The 24,552-nt window shown below is 39.2% G+C and overlaps 2 pseudogenes; one reads left to right on the plus strand and one right to left on the minus strand.

Moving 5' to 3' along the window:
* The window catches only part of LOC135147207 (uncharacterized), a 39,795-nt pseudogene extending 17,349 nt beyond the window's left edge, over nt 1–22,446 (minus strand).
* Nucleotides 18,729–18,843, plus strand: LOC135147442 (small nucleolar RNA R71; annotated as a pseudogene).
* Nucleotides 22,447–24,552: the final 2,106 nt, after the last annotated feature.

Here is a 24,552-nt window from a genome sequence, read left to right on the forward strand (position 1 = left end):
CCACCCATTTTGAGACGTAATCAACTCCTACCAAGATATATTTGTTTCCATAAGATGATGGAAAGGGACCCATGAAATCTATCCCCCATACATCAAATATCTCCACCTCAAGAATAGATTGTAAAGGCATTTCATTCCGTCTTGATATATTTCCTGTCCTTTGACATCTATCACAAGTGGAAACAAAACTTCTCGCGTCTTGGTACATTGAAGGCCAATAAAATCCTGACTGCCAGATTTTTGCCACTGTTTTCATGCTACTATTATGCCCACCACATTCCAAATCATGGCAATGTTTAAGGATATCAGGGATCTCCTCGTGAGGAACACATCTCCTCAAAATCCCATCAGCACATTCTTTATAGAGCAGAGGTTCTTCCCAGAAGTAATGTTTCACATCAGAAAGAAATTTTTTCTTTTGTTGATAGTTAAGTTCTGATGGCACAATACCTCTAACTATGTAATTGACAAAATCTGCATACCATGGTGTAGACATCGAGACAACCAAAAGTGCTTCTTCCGGAAATAGTTCATTAATAGGCATATCATCACCTACCACTCCATCGCCTTGGTCCAATCTTGAAAGATGATCAGCTACTAGATTTTCAGAGCCTTTCTTGTCTCGAATTTCAAGATCAAATTCTTGGAGTAGGAGTATCCAACAGATTAGACGAGGCTTGGCATCCTTCTTTGACATCAAGTAACGGATCGCAGCATGATCCGTATAAACAATCACTTTAGATCCCACAAGATATGATGTAAACTTGTCGAAAGCAAAAACCACAGCAAAGAGCTCTTTTTCAGTGGTAGCATAATTGACATGTGCCTCATCAAGTGTCTTGCTCGCATAATAAATCACATGCATGCGCTTGTCCTTCTTCTGTCCCAAAACAGCACTAACTGCATAGTCACTAGCATCGCACATAAGCTCAAATGGTAAGCTCCAATCAGGGGCTGACATTATCGGTGCAGAAGTAAGCTCCTTCTTCAACCTGTTGAAAGCCACAAGACACCTCTCATCAAAATCAAATATGCTATCTTTTTCAAGTAAATTACAGAGAGGGCGAGAAATTTTAGAAAAATCCTTGATAAAACGACGGTAGAAACCGGCATGTCCAAGAAAACTTCTAATCCCCTTCACAGAAGAAGATGGGGGTAATTTCTCAATCACTTCGATTTTGGCCCTGTCCACCTCAATGCCCTTACTAGAAATCTTGTGCCCAAGCACAATGCCTTCTTTCACCATAAAGTGACACTTCTCCCAATTAAGAACAAGGTTAGTTTCTGCACATCTCTGCAACACTTGAGAAAGATTAGTCAAACAAGTATCAAAGGAAGAACCATATACAGTGAAGTCATCCATGAAGACTTCCATGGTTTTTCCTATAAAATCAGAGAAAATAGCCGTAATAAGTCGTTGAAACGTAGACGGGCCATTACACAAACCAAAGGGTAGCCTACGATAAGCAAATGTGCCATATGGACAAGTAAAGGTTGTCTTTTCTTGGTCTCCAGGAGCAATAGGAATCTGAAAATATCCTGAGAAACCATCTAGGAAATTATAATACTCATTACCCGCAAGTCTTTCTAACATCTGATCAATAAATGGGAGGGGAAAGTGATCCTTGCGAGTAGCATTATTTAATTTCCTATAATCAATACAAACTCTCCAACCTGTTACAGTTCTTGTGGGAATTAATTCATTCTTTTCATTTTTCACAACAGTCATCCCACCCTTCTTAGGCACAACATGAATAGGACTAACCCATTTACTATGTGGAACAGAGTATATAATACCCGCATCTAACAGCTTAGTTATCTCTTTTTTAACCACATCTTGCAAGTTAGGATATAACCTTCTTTGTCCTTCAATCACTGGTTTATGATTATCTTCTAAATCAATCCTATGCATGCAAAGAGCGGGGCTAATTCCCTTGATATCCTGAATTGTCCAACCTATTGATGATTTAAATTTTTTAAGCACTTTTAACAATTTTTCAAGTTCATCATCATCAAGTAAAGAAGATACGACCACAGGATATGTCTCATTATCACCAAGAAAAGCATATTTTAGATTAGAAGGAAGAGGTTTGAGTTCTACCTGAGGTGCCTCTGATATTGAAAATGCCATCTCAATCATTGGCATACCTGGTTTTTGCATCTCTAATGCGAGTTTGTCCTCACCTTCTTTGTCAGTTGGAGCTTGTTCTTGGTCCTCCAAGTCTACATCACCATTCTTCACAATCTCATCGACTATGTCAACATTGAAACATGTAGCGTCAATTGAAGGCATTTTCAGTGCTTTGTTGAGATCGAACTCAACCTTTTCATCACCAACATTCAGTGTGAGTTTCCTAGCTTTGACATCGATTGTGGTTCCAGCAGTAGCCAAAAAGGGCCTTCCCAAGATTATGGGCATCTCCACATCTTCATCCATATCCAACACCACAAAATCACAAGGAATAAAGAATTTAACTACCTTGACAATTACATCCTCTATGACTCCCAAGGGATGCTTGATTGTACGATCTGCCAACTGAAGTGAGATTCTTGTCTTCTTGAGCTCTCCAAGACCAAGCCTCTTGCAAATGGAGTATGGCATCAAACTTACACTAGCCCCCAAATCACATAAGGCTTTAATATTCTCCATCTTTCCAATAGTGCATGGTAATGAGAAACTTCCGGGATCTTTTAACTTTTGCGGAATTGATTTTTGAATTACTACACTACACTCCGCATTGAGAGTAATGGTTTCCACATCTTCAAGTTTCCGCTTCCTAGACAACATCTCCTTCAAAAATTTGGCATATAATGGCATTTGTGCCAAGGCATCAGCAAAAGGAATATTTATATGCAATTGCCGAAAGGTTTGCAAGAATTTCTCATATTGTTTCTGCAACTTCTTGTTATGCAGCCTTTGTGGGAAAGGGATTGGAGGAACATATGGTTTCACTGGTACCTTTGGTGTAATTTCATCTTCTTTTTGCTCATCATTTTCCTTTTCTGAAATTTCAGCCTCAGATTCAACTAGCTCGTCTTTCTTTGAAGGGGCCTTTTCATTACGCTTGACAACCTCGACTTCGGGCAATTCTCTTCCATTCCTCAAAGTGATAGCCTTGCATTGCTCATTACCCTTCAACTCTGGTTGACTAGGTAGAGATCCTTGCTCACGAACACCAACCTTATTAGCAATTTGCCCAATTTGAACTTCCAACATCTTTTGTGATGAAGCCATCTGATCAAGCCTTGACTCCACTTTTTCAAATTTGGTTTCCATATTGGCAAAAGCTCCAGTCGTCCCTTGTATCATCTTACTGAGTGCAATTTCCCAATCAGCAGGTTCTTTCTTGTCCTTTGGTGGAGGTTGAAACTGTTGTTGATTTGGATACTGTTGACGTGGTTGAAAACCGGGAGGTTGCTGCTTCTGAGCTGCATATGATGGATTAACAGCATGATTGTTGTTGTAAGAAAGATTGTTGTTGGGCCTCTGATTTGGATTGTAATAAGAATTATTCTGAACAGGCCATGATTGTCTTCCTTGGATGAAAGCTGCTTCCTCTGAAAATTGTTGTGCATGTAAGTACTGATCAGTACCAGGATCATTATACCCTTCCATTGGAGTAGAAATAGCATTGACATTTGCCCTTTGTCCACGAACTTCTTGAGTAAGAGCATCCAATTTCAGAGTGAGCAAGTTCATCATCTCAGTGTCTTGTGCTGATTTCACTGAGCTTGTACCACTAGGTGCCCAAGCATAGTTATTTGAGGCCAATTCCTCGAGAAGTGCCTTAGCTTGAGTAACAGGTGCTTTCTTAAAATTTCCTCCAGCTGCAACATTTTAAGTGCTAACTGCTATGTTTCAGTGTCATTTTAAGTGTTACGTTGATGCTTATTATGTTTATGTGGCTTTGTCATTGTTTGTTGGAATAAAAGTGATGTTATGCAAGAATGTTTACATACATAATGACACCTAAACTGAAAAGTAGCAACAAGTAGCAAGTGTTCATACATGAGCAACAAGTACCAAATAAACATACATAAGCAAACAACGGAACTACAAACTGAAAATACATAAACTCAAAAGACATAAACTACTTCTTCTTATGCCCGAAGATATGGCTGCCCGTGTGACATCTCCTGCCCTTCCCCTTTGCATCTCTGGGTGGCTGCTGTCTCTGCTCAGGCTGGGACGGCCCCTCGGGTTCCGACTCATCTCGTACTGCCCACGGACTACTCTCAGCAGCGTACGCACCAAAACTATGCATATGTACAGGAGTAGGAGTGGACCTCACCCCTGCCAATGTAAGTGGAAACGCAGGTGCCCCGAACACGTAGGATGGGCTACCAAATGACGGGACCGGGGCCTGTAGCGGAGGTGTGGTGTACTGATCGGCCAGGAATGACATGTCAGGACGATAAGCATCTCGATCTAAAAACTGGTATGACTCCTGAAGTTGAAGAGAAACATGTGTGTGCCCACCAGTAGCAGAGGTGTCCTCGTCATCCAGACCCAGAGAAATTAAACACACAAAACAATGAACTATAGACTCAGCGAATTGACGAAAACAGGGACTGACTCGGTGATTTGGACTCAGTAGCAAACAAACGAAAACAGGGTAAATGGGTTTTGTGTTTTAAGAAATAAAGACGAAAGCAAATTAGTAAGTGTAAACATAAAACAAGCTGTCTATTTTAAATTTTTACTACTAGCACTTAAAATTATAAATATGATAATTTTGGGGTTCTAAATCTAAACCCTAACACAAATTAATTTTGTGCTAGGATTTAATTTACTATTTCAAAAGATCACAAATCTATACTAATCACAAGCTTAATGATCCTTCATTTCCCAAAAGCTTAAAAAGCATGTGGTGGTACTTAAAAAAATCATACAACTTGGAGAAAATAAATTAAAAAGACAATACAAGATTAAGCTAAAAGAGATTTGCATAGAAATTAAAAAGTGTATACAAGCTTGGAAAGGAAATTGGGGCTAGCACAATGTAACTCTATCTAAGATACTAACTATAGAAATGACTAGGTAGAAAAAGATAGGTAGGTAGCTAGGTTGGTTCTTTACAAGTAAAGAGAAGGGGGGTATTTATAACTAAAGAATTAGGGTTCAGGGGTAGGGTGGCTCAATCTTGACCATCCATGTGCCTTGTGTGTTGGGAAGATTGTGGCCCTCCATGTGTCCCTTAGTTGCCAACTCTTTTCTTTTCTTCTTTTTTTTTTCCTTTTCTTCTTTTTCTTGCATTTTCTCTTCTTCCTTTATTTATCTACAATTTCCTGAAATAAAATAAATAAGCGATTAATACTACGAAAATAAACAAAAAATAGGCACTTAAATATGCAAAAATATGGACTAATCACCCGCAGCTCTCCCGCTTCCTCCTCCTCTCAAAAGACTCAGCTCTTTCAGCGAATGCTCTCTGACCAGGTCTCCGAGGCTACCATTCGGGAGTGGGACAGGCTTTCGATAGCCGAGGCCACCCGTGACAAGGTGGTGGCCAACGCCAAGAGCCTGTTCCTCGATCTGAAGATGGGGGAGCATGTTGCTGATACAGCCCGGGTCAATGAGACGATGAGGGCGGATCTGAAGCAGGCTATGGCGGACCTGGCTTCCGCTGTCAAAGATAGGGATCTTGTGCGGAAGGCCAACCAGGAGCTAAAGGAGGCTGAAGCCAAAGTCCGTGAGGAGAGGAGGAAGGAGGATGCCGTGAGGCGTTCTGTAACACCCCGACTTTTCGGAATATTAAAACTAACTCCAAAACTAAAATACAACACAATTTATTAATCCAAAATCCGATTACAAAGGTGACTATTACAAAAGCGCAGCTAATAACTCTAATCAATATGTCAAATTTCTCCAAATCTAATATCCTCGACTCCAATGCTAATCAACCCGCTCTTAATCAAACCTGAAAAATGTAAGTAATGAGCTATACAGCCCAACAAGCAACTAATTGATCCAACTAGTCGGGCCAAGTAACAAGTATACACATATGATAAAATATAATTTCTATAAAATACGATAACAATATACGAAACAAATACTTTCAAAACACTTTCATATTCTTATTCGATGCCACAATCACATGGTGAACAATAACTCAGAACTCATAATTTATACCACGACCACTACAACCCGGTGATAACGGTCCTGAATTTTCCGAAAACTGTCACTATAACCCGGTGACTCGGTCCTTATTCTTATTCTTATTTTCACAAACCATGGCATAAATCAGAGTTCCGAAATCATCGTCAACACCGCACATATACGAGAACGAAAATCAATTCAAAATATAATCACTTAGCCCAAATTTATATAATCAAATATAAACATATAACACATAATTTTTAAAACACTAGAAAGATCGGTCAGAAACTTACCTCAACACCATCCTAGATCATATAATCAATCCTTGGCAACCAACCGAAATCATCTCATCCTAGACTCCAAAATCCTCTGCGAATCCAATCTGTCCAGATCACTAATCTACTGTTTTGACCCCATAAACAACATTTTCTGGAAAAACACAAAACACGGAAGCTGTAGAGGACGAAAAGACCTTTCCGAAAAGGTAAGGCTCATCAAAAACGGACTCATAACGAATCGGGAATTAAATAAAACGTTTGCTGATCAGATTCAAAGCGAAAAACAGGACCTGAATATGTTTTGTAATTTTTAGAACAGTTCGAAAACGAATCTGAGAAAACATTGTAAACGAAAGTTGTAGGAAATTGAAAGAGCTTTCCGACACATTAAAAATCATCGAAATCCGATAAGAATTGAATTTACTACGAATTTTACAAGACAGCTGATTTCTGAATAAAAACCCTATGAATTTTTGTAATAAAAAGAAGAGAAAAGATTGGGAGCTCGCAAAAGATATAAAAAAACGAGGGAACACGATCGATATATAAAGAGTCTCAAAACCCTAATTCTAAACTTACCCGTTATCCGGATACAAGTCTGATCCATATTAGGCCCATTATCCTATTTCAATTTTAAAACCTAATCTAATCCAATTTTAATCCTTTATTAATATTACTAATCAATTAATATTATTCTAAAAATTACGGAATATTACACGTTCCTTGGAGGAGGAGGCTGATGGCCTTGGGAAAATGGTCAAAAAGCTGGAGGGCCAGGTGAAGGAGCTGCAGGAGGCTGCCGTTGCTGCAAAGGCGACGAGGAAGGAGCGGGAGGCCGCCGTTTTTGAGGCCGGAGTTGCCGCAGGGGTCAAGGACTGCGTGAAATCGGCCTACCGCTTCTTCCCTGACAATGATTGGGCCAAGTTGGGGCCCGATGCTGTGGTAGCCCTGGAGGAGGCGAAGGCCGAAGATGCTGCTGGCCAGGAGAAGGTTCCGGCGACTTGCCAAGGTTTCTCCGGGGATGATACTGAAAAGAGGGTTGTGGCTGAAGACGAACCGAAGCCCGTAGAGCCGATCTCTGCGGGAACTGAGGTGACGCCCCCGGAAGGGGTTCCAGCTGCAACCCTAGTGGCAACCCAGGCTCCGCAAGACATCCTCGCTGCTGACGAGAAGGGCTCCTCCTCCCCTGCTGCTCCTTGATCTTCCCTCCTCTTAGTTAATCAAACTTTTATTTTTTGTTAATCCTGAATTTGTGCGTGGCGCTTATCGTCACGAATTTGATATTTTGGATGAGGGTGCGGGCACCTCCGAATGCCCCGCGAGATATTTTTAACGCTACAAGGGCCTCCCCCTGTTGGTGTGGGGACGAATTTCCCTTGTAGTTTATTTTCTATGTAATTGCTTTCACTTCTTCATTCTTTGCCTTGTATGCCTTTCTTGTATTTCCTTGGATATTATTGTGTTGGTCGCCTAACCCTTCCGTGCAGGTAAGGGGAATGAACGCAGGGGGTAACCCTTGTATTGAAAGTGTACACATTGTCCACCTTCTGGGGGGTTGTGACCCTCGAGACTTTGTTCATCAGGATTGTCTCCTTCTTTGAGGATGCACGTTGATAGTCTAAGAGTACTTAATCTTTAACAATCCACCCAAGGATAGGTAAGCTTGACCTTATGTGAGAGCTTGGCATTGGGGCTTTACCCGTGAGCCCCAAATGTGAACCTCGAAAGATATTCTTGGGCGTTAGCCTTAAAGTGATCCCCAGATGTAAGCTTTTTTAGAATAATCTCCAAGTGCAAGCTCCGAGCTAATTCCACAAAGTAAGCCTCGTAGCAATTCCACCAAGTTAGCCATGTAATAACTCCACCAAGTTCGCCTTGTAATAATTCCACCAAGTTAGCCTTGCGAGCCAGGATAGGCTTCAAATTCGAAAGCCCTGATAAGCCTTCGGCCTTGAAAGCCTTGATGGGTTTTCACCTTGAAGGGGTACTGTAAGCCCAAAACCTTGGAAGCTTGAGAAGCTTTTTCCTTGAAAGCTTTGATAAGCTTTAAACCATGAGGGGCTACTGTAAGCCCGAAACCTTGAAAGCTTGAAAAGCTTTTGCCTTGAAAGCTTTGATAAGCTTTAAACCTTGATGGGCTACTGTAAGCCCAAAACCATGAAAGCTTGAAAAGCTTTTGCCTTGAAAGCTTTGATAAGCTTTAAACCTTGAAGGGCTACTGTAAGCCCAAAACCATGAAAGCTTGAAAAGCTTTTGCCTTGAAAGGTTTGATAAGCTTGAAACCTTGAAGGGCTACTGTAAGCCCAAAACCATGAAAGCTTGAAAAGCTTTTGCCTTGAAAGCTTCGATAAGCTTTAAACCTTGAAGGGCTACTGTAAGCCCAAAACCATGAAAGCTTGAAAAGCTTTTGCCTTGAAAGCTTTGATAAGCTTTGTTGCAGTGATTTTATGTAAAGTTCGTTCTCAGGGAAGGACTTAATACAATATCAAACCAAGTATATTATTCCTTTCTATTTAGAAGTTTTAGAGAAAAGTTGTGTTTTTACTATTAACTAAATTGAACTAATAAAGCAAGTAAAAGTGTGAATTAACGAAGATAAAAGGCAATCCAAGAATCAGGTTTCTTTGCTGGCTACAATGAATGTCAATCAATTGTGATATGCAAGTCTCTACTCTGCTAAAAACAATCCTTCTATTGATTATAATGTTCTCTCCCAAGATACAAAATAATACCTATAATTTAATCTTGAAGTCACTCCCATGATCAATCAAAACGAAATTATAAGTTATCACGAACCAAGGATTTTTTGTTTCACAACTCGCCTAATAATCTCCCGATTAATTAATCGAGTTATGTCTGTCATATCATGTACAAGAGATATAAATCCTCTCCCTATTCATTATAAATCCTACAGATACAATTACAGGTTCGCGACTCCTATAACTGTGTTAAGCGCTCAATGACAGATTAGCATACATAGGGAAACCACAATCTTAGATCAAACAAACATATTAAGCCAACAAATACTCCCCAATCCTCGGATTAAAGGATTAGTTACCCATAACAATTAAAGAAAACACGAATATATATATAATTGAAATCATGTCACAAAAGTACAAGAGTGAAGAAAATACAACTTGACGAAATCTCTCGAACTTGGACTGAATCCCTTCAATCTTTGCTCAAGTTCTCTCCAAAAGCTTTCTCTCTATCTCCGTCTCTCAATACACAATTCTCAATATGTTTCTAATCATACAAAACCTAATAATAATAGTGTTTTAATGGTTTCCTTGAAAAACAAATATATTTTCCTAAAACAATTTCGATTCTGAAAAGAAATTCGTAGGCTGACTTTCAGGCCTGATTCTGGGCTGATCCATTTGTCTTTAGAGAGCTGGGCCACTTTATACTTGTAGAAAATTCCAATATCTTCGCGTGGGCTGTTGAATCGCTTAATTCTGACGCCCGGAGCTCAAGTTATGGCCCAAACAAGATTTGATTCGCAGGTAGCCCATAAAGTCCGAATTTCCATCAAATAAAAGCCCAAATAAGCTAATTTCATCTAACTTAGGAATATTTATTTTCCTGCCATTAAACACTTAAAATCAATTAGTAATTACCCGATTATTTACAAAATACTACAATTATGGGAATAAAATCATATAAAAGCATATATAAATATATGCTCTATCAAATATCCCCACACTTAGTGTTTTGCACGTCCTCGGACAAATAAAATAAATAACACTAACACCTAATAGATATATACCACTTCCGTAGGTGATCACGGTTGCATTTGGCATATGCAACAAGCCCTTTAAACCCCTAGGCAGCCCTAGTGGACGAGTAAGGTCTCGTGAGGGCCTATAGTGAATGTACCCACAAAATTCATTTCTTTTCTGCCAAGTCTTAAGAATGCAACTAATATGAATGCAAACTAAATGAATATGCATAGATCCCAATCATGAAATTATCAACCTTGTCAACGTATAATCCTCAGAATTTGCAACAATCAAAGAATTCATCTAGCTCACAAATTAGTCATGCAACTCTTCCACTGCAAGTACGGAGTGCATCGTGTGTGCTCAACATGCTCTCTAATGAAACAAAATAGAGACCAACAAACTTCAACAGAATCTTAGCCATGAGTCGTTAATCAGAATAATGCTTAAACACTTCGTTACATTAGAGTCAACTACAGTTTAGGGTCACCAAGGAACTTCCATGCCTCTCCTATATATGCTTCTTCTTTTTTTTTTTTTCTTTTTTCTTTTTTCAATATCTATTATTTGGTGTGTACATGCTCGGTCTAAGGTCGGGACGCTGTAAATGAGTTACGACCACCATAAGACTTCACCAACCAAATTGTTCACATGCGGTTTAGGTGGCTTATTTGACCGTGCAATGGTTGAGATCCCTAAAGATTTATACACTAATACCCATTTAGCGAGCGTTGGGTCAGTAATCCCAAACCATGAAAGGCTTTAGGTTACTAGGCACAAAGTCCCCTCAGACTTAATTACTCGAGTATTAATGAGCCCAACCTAATCAATTTTACCACCATTTTTTTTTGTGAACTTTATTGCTAATACATGTATTTTTTTTCTGTTTTTTTTAAGAAAGACATGTATATCCCAAAGCTCCCCCTCACTTAAGAATTATAGACTCCAAGCTCAGAAGGGAATAGTCAAAATTCTACGCCCGGCCCATAGTTAAGACTCAAGAAATAAGCTAGTCTAAATCTCGCCTCTAGAACATTTATAGTGTAATTACAAGTTCCCGCACAAGCAATTTCTAAGCATGCAAGACATCACATATGATCAAGACTACTAACCAAGAAATTATGCAAATAAGCTCATCATAGGAAATTGACTTGGTCGACAAACTTTCATGAAATTATGAAAATGCAAACTATAAAAAAAATTAATAAAAATAAAAATCTACTAAAAAAAATGCATGCCAAATTAAATAACTATATGCTCTAATTTAAATGCAACTATCATGACTATCCTAAAATTAAGACAAGGCAATATGCAATTTTTTTATTTTTTTTATATAATATTATTATTCGTGAGAACACATCCCCACACTTGAATGGGTCAATGTCCTCAATGACACAAGAACTACTCTAAAAAGCTATGAAAGAAAACTCCCCTCAAAATCAAGGTGTATGATGTGGAAGGTGCCTCTGAATATAGGAAAACATGTCTCCCATTTGTTTTTCCATCCTCGCCATTTGTCTCTGCAACCCTGCAACCTGGTCCTTAAGAGTATTTTTCGGATCCGGCGCTATATCATGATCTTTCATTGTTATTGAAGCATGCTTACGCTTGTGATCCACTTTACGCAGCTCTAAAAGTTTATGTCGACGCAACAAGTGCATACCAATCAAGTAATCGACATTGATAGTAGTGGGCCAGCCTTCTACCACCGGTAAATTGGTGGTATTGCGATTAAATACACCCAACCTCTCAGCAATTCTTGTTACAAAACCTCCTAGGACAATAGCACCTTTAGCTCGCTTGGCTTGATACAAGAATCTGCTAATTAACAAGTTTGTCCAATCCACTAGTTGGCCATCATGAACGTGATATAACAGAGCCAACTCACCCGTTTGAATCTTGTGATTATTTTCAGCACGACCATATATGGTGTAGGACATGAGGCGAGAGAAGTAGCGATAAGAATCACTTACAATTTATGAAGAGAAAGCACAATCAGTTCCATAACTGGCACTCTTCGGCAAGCGAGTGAGTGCTTGCCAGAATGGAGTAGCATATCCTTCGGGCAACGGTTGTGACTCAACCAATTGCCAACCAAACATATCAGCCAGAGCAGATTTTGTGATTTCATGCTGCACATTAGCTATCCGGAATGACAGGGCATCATCATTGACAGTGAAAGAACTCAAAAATTCATATGTAAGTTTCTCATAGGAAGGATCATCCATACTCATGAGGCCACTCCAACCAGTAACTTTCAATGCTTGTACGAGGTCATCTTGTATTCCCAACACTTGCAAAGCTGATAGATCAATATATTTGTTTGACAAAACCTTCCGTTTAGACAACACCGCATAAATATTCTGTTGTGCCGCACCACTAAATTTGATAGTGTGGGGATATTTCTGAGTTTTAGAAGCAGCGGCATGTAATGTGTGTTGTTTCGCCGGACCAGTATTCTGCATCTTTGTACCACCACCAAAAGGTTGAGTTGTCGAGAGATTTTCAAGCTCGCGCTTTTGTTTCTTGGCAGGAGGTTGTTGCTGTTTGCTTGAAGATCTAGAAGCCATGAAAGGGTTGTGTTGGTGAAATTGTTACCGGTTGTTATCTGAAGTGCAAAAGACAGAGTCAATAAACACGGCAGTTTGCACGCGACAGAAGATCGAGGATCACGGCTATCAATTATATAATTTGACGATGTGTTATGAACCCATGGTGGCTGTATATATATTGAAAGCACCCTGCAGCATCTAACTAAAACCAACTGGGATTAGAATTTCAAGAAAACAGAGCAGAACTAGGTTAGTGTACACGTAGAATACATATATTATAATACAGTAAATAAAATACAAAAGCTAATGTTACTCTTTTTGTTTTTTTTATTATTGGTGAAACTAATTAAATAAAGTAATAACTCTATAAAAAAAACCAAAAACAAAAAAACTAATATATGTATATATATAATATATAGAATATAAAATATGTAGATAAATGATACATATAATTTTTTTTTAAAACAATAATCAAAATAAAATTAGCTAAGTAAATAAAATAAGAAACAATAGATAAAATACAATATATATATATATATATATATATATAATATAATTGTACAAATATGAATAATAATAATAATAATAATAATAATAATAATAATAATAATAATAATAATAATAATAATAATAAATGCTATACTAATAACAAGAATAAATCAAATACAAATATATTTATTATTATACATTATAGTATTTTACAGATTATATAATATAAATATAAAGATTATATATATAATAAATTAACAATAACAACACTAAAAAAACAAAAACAAAAAAAAACAAAAAAAAAAACAAAAAAAAAAACAAAAACTAAGTACTCCGCTCCTTTTCCCAGTGATTTTATAAAATGGATGTTGTGAACTAAGTGGCGCAATGGGCCGAATAATTGTGGCCCAAAAGGATAAAATAAAAGCATAGGATGTCAAAATTGTGGCGTTTGTACAGTAGCTCAAGATGGCCATTCACCAAAATTTGGATGCCCATCCTGACGCACTGGAACTGGCACTCTTGTGTGACAAAAAAAAAATTATCAACTTAACCAAAATTCGCGCTCCTTTTGTTTTTAGGCACAAACTTGTCCACACAGCTTGCGTAAAAGTGAAATGGCCAGCAATATCTTCTGTCTCATATTTAAAAAAAATTATCTGAAACACTTCACAAAAATTTATCAAGGCACCTTGTGGGAGTAAAAATAATAATAATAATAATAACAATAATAATAATAACAATAATAATAATATATATACATCCCTAAAAAAAAATTACAAAATTCTATTATATAATATAATATAAGAACTTACCGAGACATTGGGTTGCCTCCCAATAAGCGCTGTCGTTAACGTCATTTAGCCGGACGCCTGTTCTGGATCAAGTTCTACGATCAGTGAGAAGATAATGATCTCCTCCTTGTGACTCTTCCCCGATCAAATATGGCTTGAGCCTCTGACCATTCACCTTAAAAATTTCAGACCCCTCTCGAGTAATTGCCACAGTACCATATGGATACACTTTAACAATTTCAAACGGTCCAGACCATCGTGACTTGAGTTTTCCAGGAAAAAGTTTAAGTCTCGAATTAAACAAAAGAACCTTTTGTCCAACTTCGAAATCTTTCTTCTGAATATGCTTGTCATGCCACAATTTTGTTTTTTCTTTATAGCTTGCAGCACTTTCATAGGATTAGAGTCTCAACTCATCAAGTTCACTGAGTTGCATCAACCTGTTTAGTCCCGCATCTTTCAACTCCATGTTTAAGAATCGTGTTGCCCAATATGCCTTATGTTCTAATTCAACAGGTAAATGACAAGATTTTCCAAAAACCAACCTATAGGGAGACATTCCAATAGGTGTCTTGAAAGCTGTACGGTAGGCCCATAAAGCATCATCTAGCTTCCTCGACCAATCTTTACTAGAGCTTGTCACTGTCTTCTCAAGAATTTGTTTCAGCTCTCGATTTGAAATCTCTACTTGCCCACTCGTTTGAGGGTGATAAGGTGTTGCAACTTTTTGAGTCACACCATACTTTTTCAAAAGGTCTTCAATCAGTTTATTGCAAAAGTGAGACCCTCCATCATTGATAATAGCACGAGGAACTCCAAATCTTGTGAAGACATGCTTTTGTAAGAACTTTTTCACCACTCTAGCATCATTGGTAGGACTAGCAGTTGCCTCCACCCATTTTGAGACGTAATCAACTCCTACCAAGATATATTTGTTTCCATAAGATGATGGAAAGGGACCCATGAAATCTATCCCCCATACATCAAATATCTCCACCTCAAGAATAGATTGTAAAGGCATTTCATTCCGTCTTGATATATTTCCTGTCCTTTGACATCTATCACAAGTGGAAACAAAACTTCTCGCGTCTTGGTACATTGAAGGCCAATAAAATCCTGACTGCCAGATTTTTGCCACTGTTTTCATGCTACTATTATGCCCACCACATTCCAAATCATGGCAATGTTTAAGGATATCAGGGATCTCCTCGTGAGGAACACATCTCCTCAAAATCCCATCAGCACATTCTTTATAGAGCAGAGGTTCTTCCCAGAAGTAATGTTTCACATCAGAAAGAAATTTTTTCTTTTGTTGATAGTTAAGTTCTGATGGCACAATACCTCTAACTATGTAATTGACAAAATCTGCATACCATGGTGTAGACATCGAGACAACCAAAAGTGCTTCTTCTGGAAATAGTTCATTAATAGGCATATCATCACCTACCACTCCATCGCCTTGGTCCAATCTTGAAAGATGATCAGCTACTAGATTTTCAGAGCCTTTCTTGTCTCGAATTTCAAGATCAAATTCTTGGAGTAGGAGTATCCAACGGATTAGACGAGGCTTGGCATCCTTCTTTGACATCAAGTAACGGATCGCAGCATGATCCGTATAAACAATCACTTTAGATCCCACAAGATATGATGTAAACTTGTCGAAAGCAAAAACCACAGCAAGGAGCTCTTTTTCAGTGGTAGCATAATTGACATGTGCCTCATCAAGTGTCTTGCTCGCATAATAAATCACATGCATGCGCTTGTCCTTCTTCTGTCCCAAAACAGCACTAACTGCATAGTCACTAGCATCGCACATAAGCTCAAATGGTAAGCTCCAATCAGGGGCTGACATTATCGGTGCAGAAGTAAGCTCCTTCTTCAACCTGTTGAAAGCCACAAGACACCTCTCATCAAAATCAAATATGCTATCTTTTTCAAGTAAATTACAGAGAGGGCGAGAAATTTTAGAAAAATCCTTGATAAAACGACGGTAGAAACCGGCATGTCCAAGAAAACTTCTAATCCCCTTCACAGAAGAAGATGGGGGTAATTTCTCAATCACTTCGATTTTGGCCCTGTCCACCTCAATGCCCTTACTAGAAATCTTGTGCCCAAGCACAATGCCTTCTTTCACCATAAAGTGACACTTCTCCCAATTAAGAACAAGGTTAGTTTCTGCACATCTCTGCAACACTTGAGAAAGATTAGTCAAACAAGTATCAAAGGAAGAACCATATACAGTGAAGTCATCCATGAAGACTTCCATGGTTTTTCCTATAAAATCAGAGAAAATAGCCGTCATAAGTCGTTGAAACGTAAACGGGCCATTACACAAACCAAAGGGTAGCCTACGATAAGCAAATGTGCCATATGGACAAGTAAAGGTTGTCTTTTCTTGGTCTCCAGGAGCAATAGGAATCTGAAAATATCCTGGGAAACCATCTAGGAAATTATAATACTCATTACCCGCAAGTCTTTCTAACATCTGATCAATAAATGGGAGGGGAAAGTGATCCTTGCGAGTAGCATTATTTAATTTCCTATAATCAATACAAACTCTCCAACCTGTTACAGTTCTTGTGGGAATTAATTCATTCTTTTCATTTTTCACAACAGTCATCCCACCCTTCTTAGGCACAACATGAATAGGACTAACCCATTTACTATGTGGAACATAGTATATAATACCCGCATCTAACAGCTTAGTTATCTCTTTTTTAACCACATCTTGCAAGTTAGGATATAACCTTCTTTGTCCTTCAATCACTGGTTTATGATTATCTTCTAAATCAATCCTATGCATGCAAAGAGCGGGGCTAATTCCCTTGATATCCTGAATTGTCCAACCTATTGATGATTTAAATTTTTTAAGCACTTTTAACAATTTTTCAAGTTCATCATCATCAAGTAAAGAAGATACGACCACAGGATATGTCTCATTATCACCAAGAAAAGCATATTTTAGATTAGAAGGAAGAGGTTTGAGTTCTACCTGAGGTGCCTCTGATATTGAAAATGCCATCTCAATCATTGGCATACCTGGTTTTTGCATCTCTAATGCGAGTTTGTCCTCACCTTCTTTGTCAGTTGGAGCTTGTTCTTGGTCCTCCAAGTCTACATCACCATTCTTCACAATCTCATCGACTATGTCAACATTGAAACATGTAGCGTCAATTGAAGGCATTTTCAGTGCTTTGTTGAGATCGAACTCAACCTTTTCATCACCAACATTCAGTGTGAGTTTCCTAGCTTTGACATCGATTGTGGTTCCAGCAGTAGCCAAAAAGGGCCTTCCCAAGATTATGGGCATCTCCACATCTTCATCCATATCCAACACCACAAAATCACAAGGAATAAAGAATTTAACTACCTTGACAATTACATCCTCTATGACTCCCAAGGGATGCTTGATTGTACGATCTGCCAACTGAAGTGAGATTCTTGTCTTCTTGAGCTCTCCAAGACCAAGCCTCTTGCAAATGGAGTATGGCATCAAACTTACACTAGCCCCCAAATCACATAAGGCTTTAATATTCTCCATCTTTCCAATAGTGCATGGTAATGAGAAACTTCCGGGATCTTTTAACTTTTGCGGAATTGATTTTTGAATTACTACACTACACTCCGCATTGAGAGTAATGGTTTCCACATCTTCAAGTTTCCGCTTCCTAGACAACATCTCCTTCAAAAATTTGGCATATAATGGCATTTGTGCCAAGGCATCAGCAAAAGGAATATTTATATGCAATTGCCGAAAGGTTTGCAAGAATTTCTCATATTGTTTCTGCAACTTCTTGTTATGCAGCCTTTGTGGGAAAGGGATTGGAGGAACATATGGTTTCACTGGTACCTTTGGTGTAATTTCATCTTCTTTCTGCTCATCATTTTCCTTTTCTGAAATTTCAGCCTCAGATTCAACTAGCTCGTCTTTCTTTGAAGGGGCCTTTTCATTACGCTTGACAACCTCGACTTCGGGCAATTCTCTTCCATTCCTCAAAGTGATAGCCTTGCATTGCTCATTACCCTTCAACTCTGGTTGACTAGGTAGAGATCCTTGCTCACAAACACCAACCTTATTAGCAATTTGCCCAATTTGAACTTCCAACATCTTTTGTGATGAAGCCATCTGATCAAGCCTTGACTCCACTTTTTCAAATTTGGTTTCCATATTGGCAAAAGCTCCAGTCGTCCCTTGTATCATCTTACTGAGTGCAATTTCCCAATCAGCAGGTTCTTTCTTGTCCTTTGGTGGAGGTTGAAACTGTTGTTGATTTGGATACTGTTGACGTGGTTGAAAACCGGGAGGTTGCTGCTTCTGAGCTGCATATGATGGATTAACAGCATGATTGTTGTTGTAAGAAAGATTGTTGTTGGGCCTCTGATTTGGATTGTAATAAGAATTATTCTGAACAGGCCATGATTGTCTTCCTTGGATGAAAGCTGCTTCCTCTGAAAATTGTTGTGCATGTAAGTACTGATCAGTACCAGGATCATTATACCCTTCCATTGGAGTAGAAATAGCATTGACATTTGCCCTTTGTCCACGAACTTCTTGAGTAAGAGCATCCAATTTCAGAGTGAGCAAGTTCATCATCTCAGTGTCTTGTGCTGATTTCACTGAGCTTGTACCACTAGGTGCCCAAGCATAGTTATTTGAGGCCAATTCCTCGAGAAGTGCCTTAGCTTGAGTAACAGGTGCTTTCTTAAAATTTCCTCCAGCTGCAACATCCAAACTCAGCCGAATATCAGAATTTAGAGCTCCATAGAAAGTACTCAGAACCATCCACTCCTCGTAACCATGATGTGGACATTTTCTCAACAATGCCTTGTATCTCTCCCATGCTTGATACAAGCCTTCACTTGGTTGTGCTTTGAAAGTAAGAATAATTGCTCTCATTTGCTGAGTCTTGTCAGAAGGATAATATTTTGATAGGAACTCGGTCGAAAGATTATCCCAAGTAGCTAGAGCAGTATCTGACAGCTGTTGAAACCATTCCAAAGCCTTTCCCTTTATAGAATAAGGGAACATGTGGAGACGAATCTGATCTGCTGTGACACCATTAATTCTGAAGGAACCACACATTTGCACGAAGCGCTCTAGATGGCGGTGTGGATCCTCTCGCTCAATGTCTCCTTCAAAAGCAGAATTGCTCACCATCTGAATTAGACGGGGATTGATGTTATATCGAGCTGCACCAATCTCAGGAGTCTTGTACATGCAATTAGCAGGATTAGGAGTCTCATGATCCTGAATGGATGACTCATCAGGCACAACAATATTGAGATTTCCGTTTGGATTATTGTTATCATCCATCTTGGCCTCCTCTTCCTTTCTCCTTGCTTCTTTCCTTCTAACTCGAAAAGTGCGCTCAATTTCTGGATCTGGTTCGAAATTTCCAATACTTTTCGATCTTCGCATATATAAGGTGCACCTGAAACGAAACACCAATGAGATAGATCTTGAAAACAAATTTAATAAAATCTAAACAATAAGAAATAATTAAGCTAAACTTAATATTGCTGCCTTCCCCGGCAGCGGCGCCAATTTGTTGCAGTGATTTTATGTAAAGTTCGTTCTCAAGGAAGGACTTAATACAATATCAAACCAAGTATATTATTCCTTTCTATTTAGAAGTTTTAGAGAAAAGTTGTGTTTTTACTATTAACTAAATTGAACTAATAAAGCAAGTAAAAGTGTAAATTAACGAAGATAAAAGGCAATCCAAGAATCAGGTTTCTTTGTTGGCTACAATGAATGTCAATCAATTGTGATATGCAAGTCTCTACTCTGCTAAAAACAATCCTTCTATTGATTATAATGTTCTCTCCCAAGATACAAAATAATACCTATAATTTAATCTTGAAGTCACTCCCATGATCAATCAAAACCAAATTATAAGTTATCACGAACCAAGGATTTTCTGTTTCACAACTCGCCTAATAATCTCCCGATTAATTAATCGAGTTATGTCTGTCATATCATGTACAAGAGATATAAATCCTCTCCCGATTCATTATAAATCCTACAGATACAATTACAGGTTCGCGACTCCTATAACTGTGTTAAGCGCTCAATGACAGATTAGCATACATAGGGAAACCACAATCTTAGATCAAACAAACATATTAAGCCAACAAATACTCCCCAATCCTCGGATTAGAGGATTAGTTACCCATAACAATTAAAGAAAACACGAATATATATATAACTGAAATCATGTCACAAAAGTACAAGAGTGAAGAAAATACAACTTGACGAAATCTCTCGAACTTGGACTGAATCCCTTCAATCTTTGCTCAAGTTCTCTCCAAAAGCTTTCTCTCTATCTCCGTCTCTCAATACACAATGCTCAATATGTTTCTAATCATACAAAACCTAATAATAATAGTGTTTTAATGGTTTCCTTGAAAAACAAATATATTTTCCTAAAACAATTTCGATTCAGAAAAGAAATTCGTAGGCTGACTTTCAGGCCTGATTCTGGGCTGATCCATTTGTCTTTAGAGAGCTGGGCCACTTTATACTTGTAGAAAATTCCAATATCTTCGCGTGGGCTGTTGAATCGCTTAATTCTGACGCCCGGAGCTCAAGTTATGGCCCAAACAAGATTTGATTCGCAGGTAGCCCATAAAGTCCGAATTTCCATCAAATAAAAGCCCAAATAAGCTAATTTCATCCAACTTAGGAATATTTATTTTCCTGCCATTAAACACTTAAAATCAATTAGTAATTACCCGATTATTTACAAAATACTACAACTTTGGGAATAAAATCATATAAAAGCATATATAAATATATGCTCTATCAAGCTTTAAACCTTGAAGGGCTACTGTAAGCCCAAAACCATGAAAGCTTGAAAAGCTTTTGCCTTGAAAGTTGTGATAAGCTTTAAACCTTGAAGGGCTACTGTAAGCCCAAAACCATGAAAGCTTGAAAAGCTTTTGCCTTGAAAGCTTTGATAAGCTTTAAACCTTGAAGGGCTACTGTAAGCCCAAAACCTTGAAAGCTTGAAAAGCTTTATCCTTGAAAGCTTTGATTAGCTTTAAACCTTGAAGGGCTACTGTAAGCCCAAAACCATGAAAGCTTGAGAAGCTTTAGCCTTGAAAGCTTTGATAAGCTTTAAACCTTGAAGGGCTACTGTAAGCCCAAAACCATGAAAGCTTGAAAAGCTTTTGCCTTGAAAGCTTTGATAAGCTTTAAACCTTGAAGGGCTACTATAAGCCCAAAACCTTGAAACCTTGAAAAGCTTTATCCTTGAATGCTTTGATAAGCTTTAAACCTTGAAGGGCTACTATAAGCCCAAAACCAAGAAAGTTTGAGAAGCTTTAGCCTTGAAAGCCTTGATAGGCTTGAAACCTTGAAAGCTTTGATAAGCTTTAGCCTTGAAAGCCTTGATAGGCTTGAAACCTTAAAAGCTTTGATAAGCTTTAGCCTTGAAAGCCTTGATAGGCTGTAAACCTTGAAAGCTTTGATAAGCTTTAGCCTTGAAAGCCTTGATAGGCTTGAAACCTTGAAAGCTTTGATAAGCTTTAGCCTTGAAAGTCTTGATAGGCTTGAAATCTTGAAAGCTTTGATAAGCTTTCCTTCCCACCAGTGTAGCCAAGTTATCAAGTTGTGTCCACGAGTTTTAGTGTTTTCAATTTCCATTTCAAATTTAAGCTAAGTAATGTTAATGATATGCCTACCACTACCCCCCGAGTTCTTAAGCATAATTTTTAATTATGGTGAAGAACTAGATGCAATTGAAACCTAAATACCTTTTAAAGCATACACGAAGTATTCAACTAACAATCACAGTAAGCAAGCAAGCATATACGACATTTTTGTAACAGAAAGCTGCGAAAATTTATTGAATCACATGGTAAAAAGTTGACATAGCATAATTTTGGGGGGTGTAACGACACTACCCCCCGAGCATCCTAGCAAATAAAGCAAATAGTAGCCTGATAATTTTCCTAAAAGCATAGCGATTACAACTAATAAACCGCCTTTATTGTCCTGACCCTTATGCCGAAGCCTACAGAAATACTACCCGGGTGAAGCTACTGGTAATACCTCTTTAAGTGTTGGGCGTTCCATGCCCGTGGTATGAGTCTTCCATCCATGTCTGTGAGGTGATAGGTACCTTCCCAAAGCACAGTTTTGATGATGTATGGGCCTTCCCATTTTGCACCGAAGGCTCCATGAGCGGGAACCCTCATGTTGGGCATCATTTTCCTGAGAACTAGGTCTCCCGCTTTGAGGGGTCGAGCCCTCACTTTCTTATCAAAATACTTACGGGTCCTGTGTTGATACGCAGTAAGTTTTAGCTGAGCCGTATCCCTTACTACTTCAATCAGATCTAGGTAGAGCCTGTGATTGACTTCATTGTTCTCAGGGTCATAGTTATCCCTTCGAAAAGATCCTGCACCAACTTCCACGGGAACCATAGCTTCACACCCGTATGTTAGGGTGAACGGGGTTTCGCCAGTGGTAGACCTTGGCGTTGTATTGTAAGACCACAACACCATAGGGAGTTCTTCTGGCCAGCATCCTTTTTTCTCTTCCAGTTTGGCTTTCAGGGTGTGCTTATAATTTTGTTGACGGCTTCTGTCTGACCGTTACTCTAAGGGTGGCACACTGCGGATTAGCCTTTCTTTATGCCAAGGTGTTCACAGAAATTCATCATCTCATTGCTATCAAACTGTTTCCCATTGTCTGATATGAGCTTGTAGGGAACCCCGTATCGACAGACGATTGCTCGATAAACGAAGTCTACTAGCTTCCTTGTAGTGATGGAAGCCAGGGGTTCAGCCTCAGCCCATTTAGTAAAGTAGTCTACAGCCACGACTGCGTATTTCACCCCTCCTTTCCCTTTTGGTAATTCACCAATCAGATCTATACCCCAAACAGCAAACGGCCAGGGGCTCGTCAGAGTCTTCAGGGGTACCGCAGGGCTCTTGTTTGTATTAGAGAACCTTTGGCAACTGTCACAGGCCTTGGCGAAGGCATAAGCATCCTTGTGGAGAGTAGGCCAGTAGTAGCCTTGACGGAGGATTTTGTGAGCGAGGGAGGCACCCCCCGAGTGATTCCCACAAATTCCTTCATGCACCTCGTGCATAATGTATTCACATCTTACCCCAGCAACACACCTGAGGAGGGACCGATTGAACCCCCTTTTGTAAAGGATTCCATCATAAATTACATACTGGGCTGCCTTGTATCTCAATATCCTGGCCTCACCCTTGTCTGTAGGTAGGGTTCCGTTGGCTATGTATTCATGGATTGGGGTTGTCCAAAGGTCAGACTCATCAACTTTAACGTCCATGACTTCAATTTTGGGAATGCTAGGTTGATACTGGATTTCGAGGGGGATCACCCCAAGCATGTGTGCATCCCTCTGATAGCCCAATTTGGCTAAGGCATCTGCATCTGCATTCTCAGATCTTGGTATTTGCTCTAGCTTGATTTCCCTGAATTTTCCAATTAATTCCTATGCATACCGCATATAGAGATCAGTACGGGGACCCCTAGCTTGGAAGCCACCTCGGATGTGCCAGACTACCAACATAGAATCACTGTAAACATTCATATTTTCCACCCTCATCTCCAAGGCTAGCTTCAACCCAGCTATTAGGGCTTCATACTCAGCGTCATTGTTGGTGGCTTTAAAGTCGAAATGAATGGAGGTTCGCAGCTTATGGCCTTCCGGACTGACTAGGACGATGCCAGCCCCGGCCCCATTTACATTGACAGCCCCATCGACGTACAAGTTCCACCAAGGGGAACAATTCTCGGGTATGGCTATCGGAGACTGAGGCTCAGGTACACACTCCATCCCTTCAACTTCGAAAGTGGGTGGAAACTCTAGGATGAAGTCAGCTAGTGCTTGCCCCTTAATTGCGGTTCTTGGCTTGTATTCTATATCAAATTGGCCTTGCTCAACCGCCCACTTCATAATTCTGCCAGAGGCTTCCGGCTTGTGTAAAACTTGTCTGAGGGGGAAGGATGTTCGCACTTCAATCTTGTGAGCCTGGAAGTAGGGCCTTAGTTTGCGAGAAGCCAAAATTAGTGCATAGGCTAACTTCTCCATGTTTGAATAACGGGTTTCAGCGTCAAGTAATCTTTTGCTCACATAATATACCGGCTGTTGGGCTTGCTCATCCTCCTTGATCAGGACAGCGCTAATTGAGAACTCGGAAACCCCTAGGTAAAGGATTAAGGCTTCACCCTCCGTTGGTTTTGCCAACAGTGGCGGCCTTCCAAGCTGCTCCTTCAGCTTCAAGAAGGCAGCCTCGCATTCTGTCGTCCATTCAAATTTTTGCCCCTTTTTTATGGCTGCAAAAAATTCTCTACATTTATCTGAGGATTTTGAGATAAACCGGTTTAGGGCGGCAACCCGGCCTGTAAGGCATTGCACCTCTTTTACATTCTTAGGCGACCTCATTTCAATTAAGGCCTTGATCTTCGCAGGGTTAGCTTCGATTCCCCTGTGATTGACAATGAAGCCCAGGAACTTGCCGGATTCAACCCCGAATACGCATTTTTGGGGATTCAACTTCATCCTGTAATCCCTCAATATGTCGAACATTTCTGATAAGTGTGTAACATGATCATAAGCTTCCTTTGATTTAACT

Source organism: Daucus carota, chromosome 6 (assembly GCF_001625215.2).
Source record: "Daucus carota subsp. sativus chromosome 6, DH1 v3.0, whole genome shotgun sequence".
NCBI lineage: Eukaryota > Viridiplantae > Streptophyta > Magnoliopsida > Apiales > Apiaceae > Daucus > Daucus carota.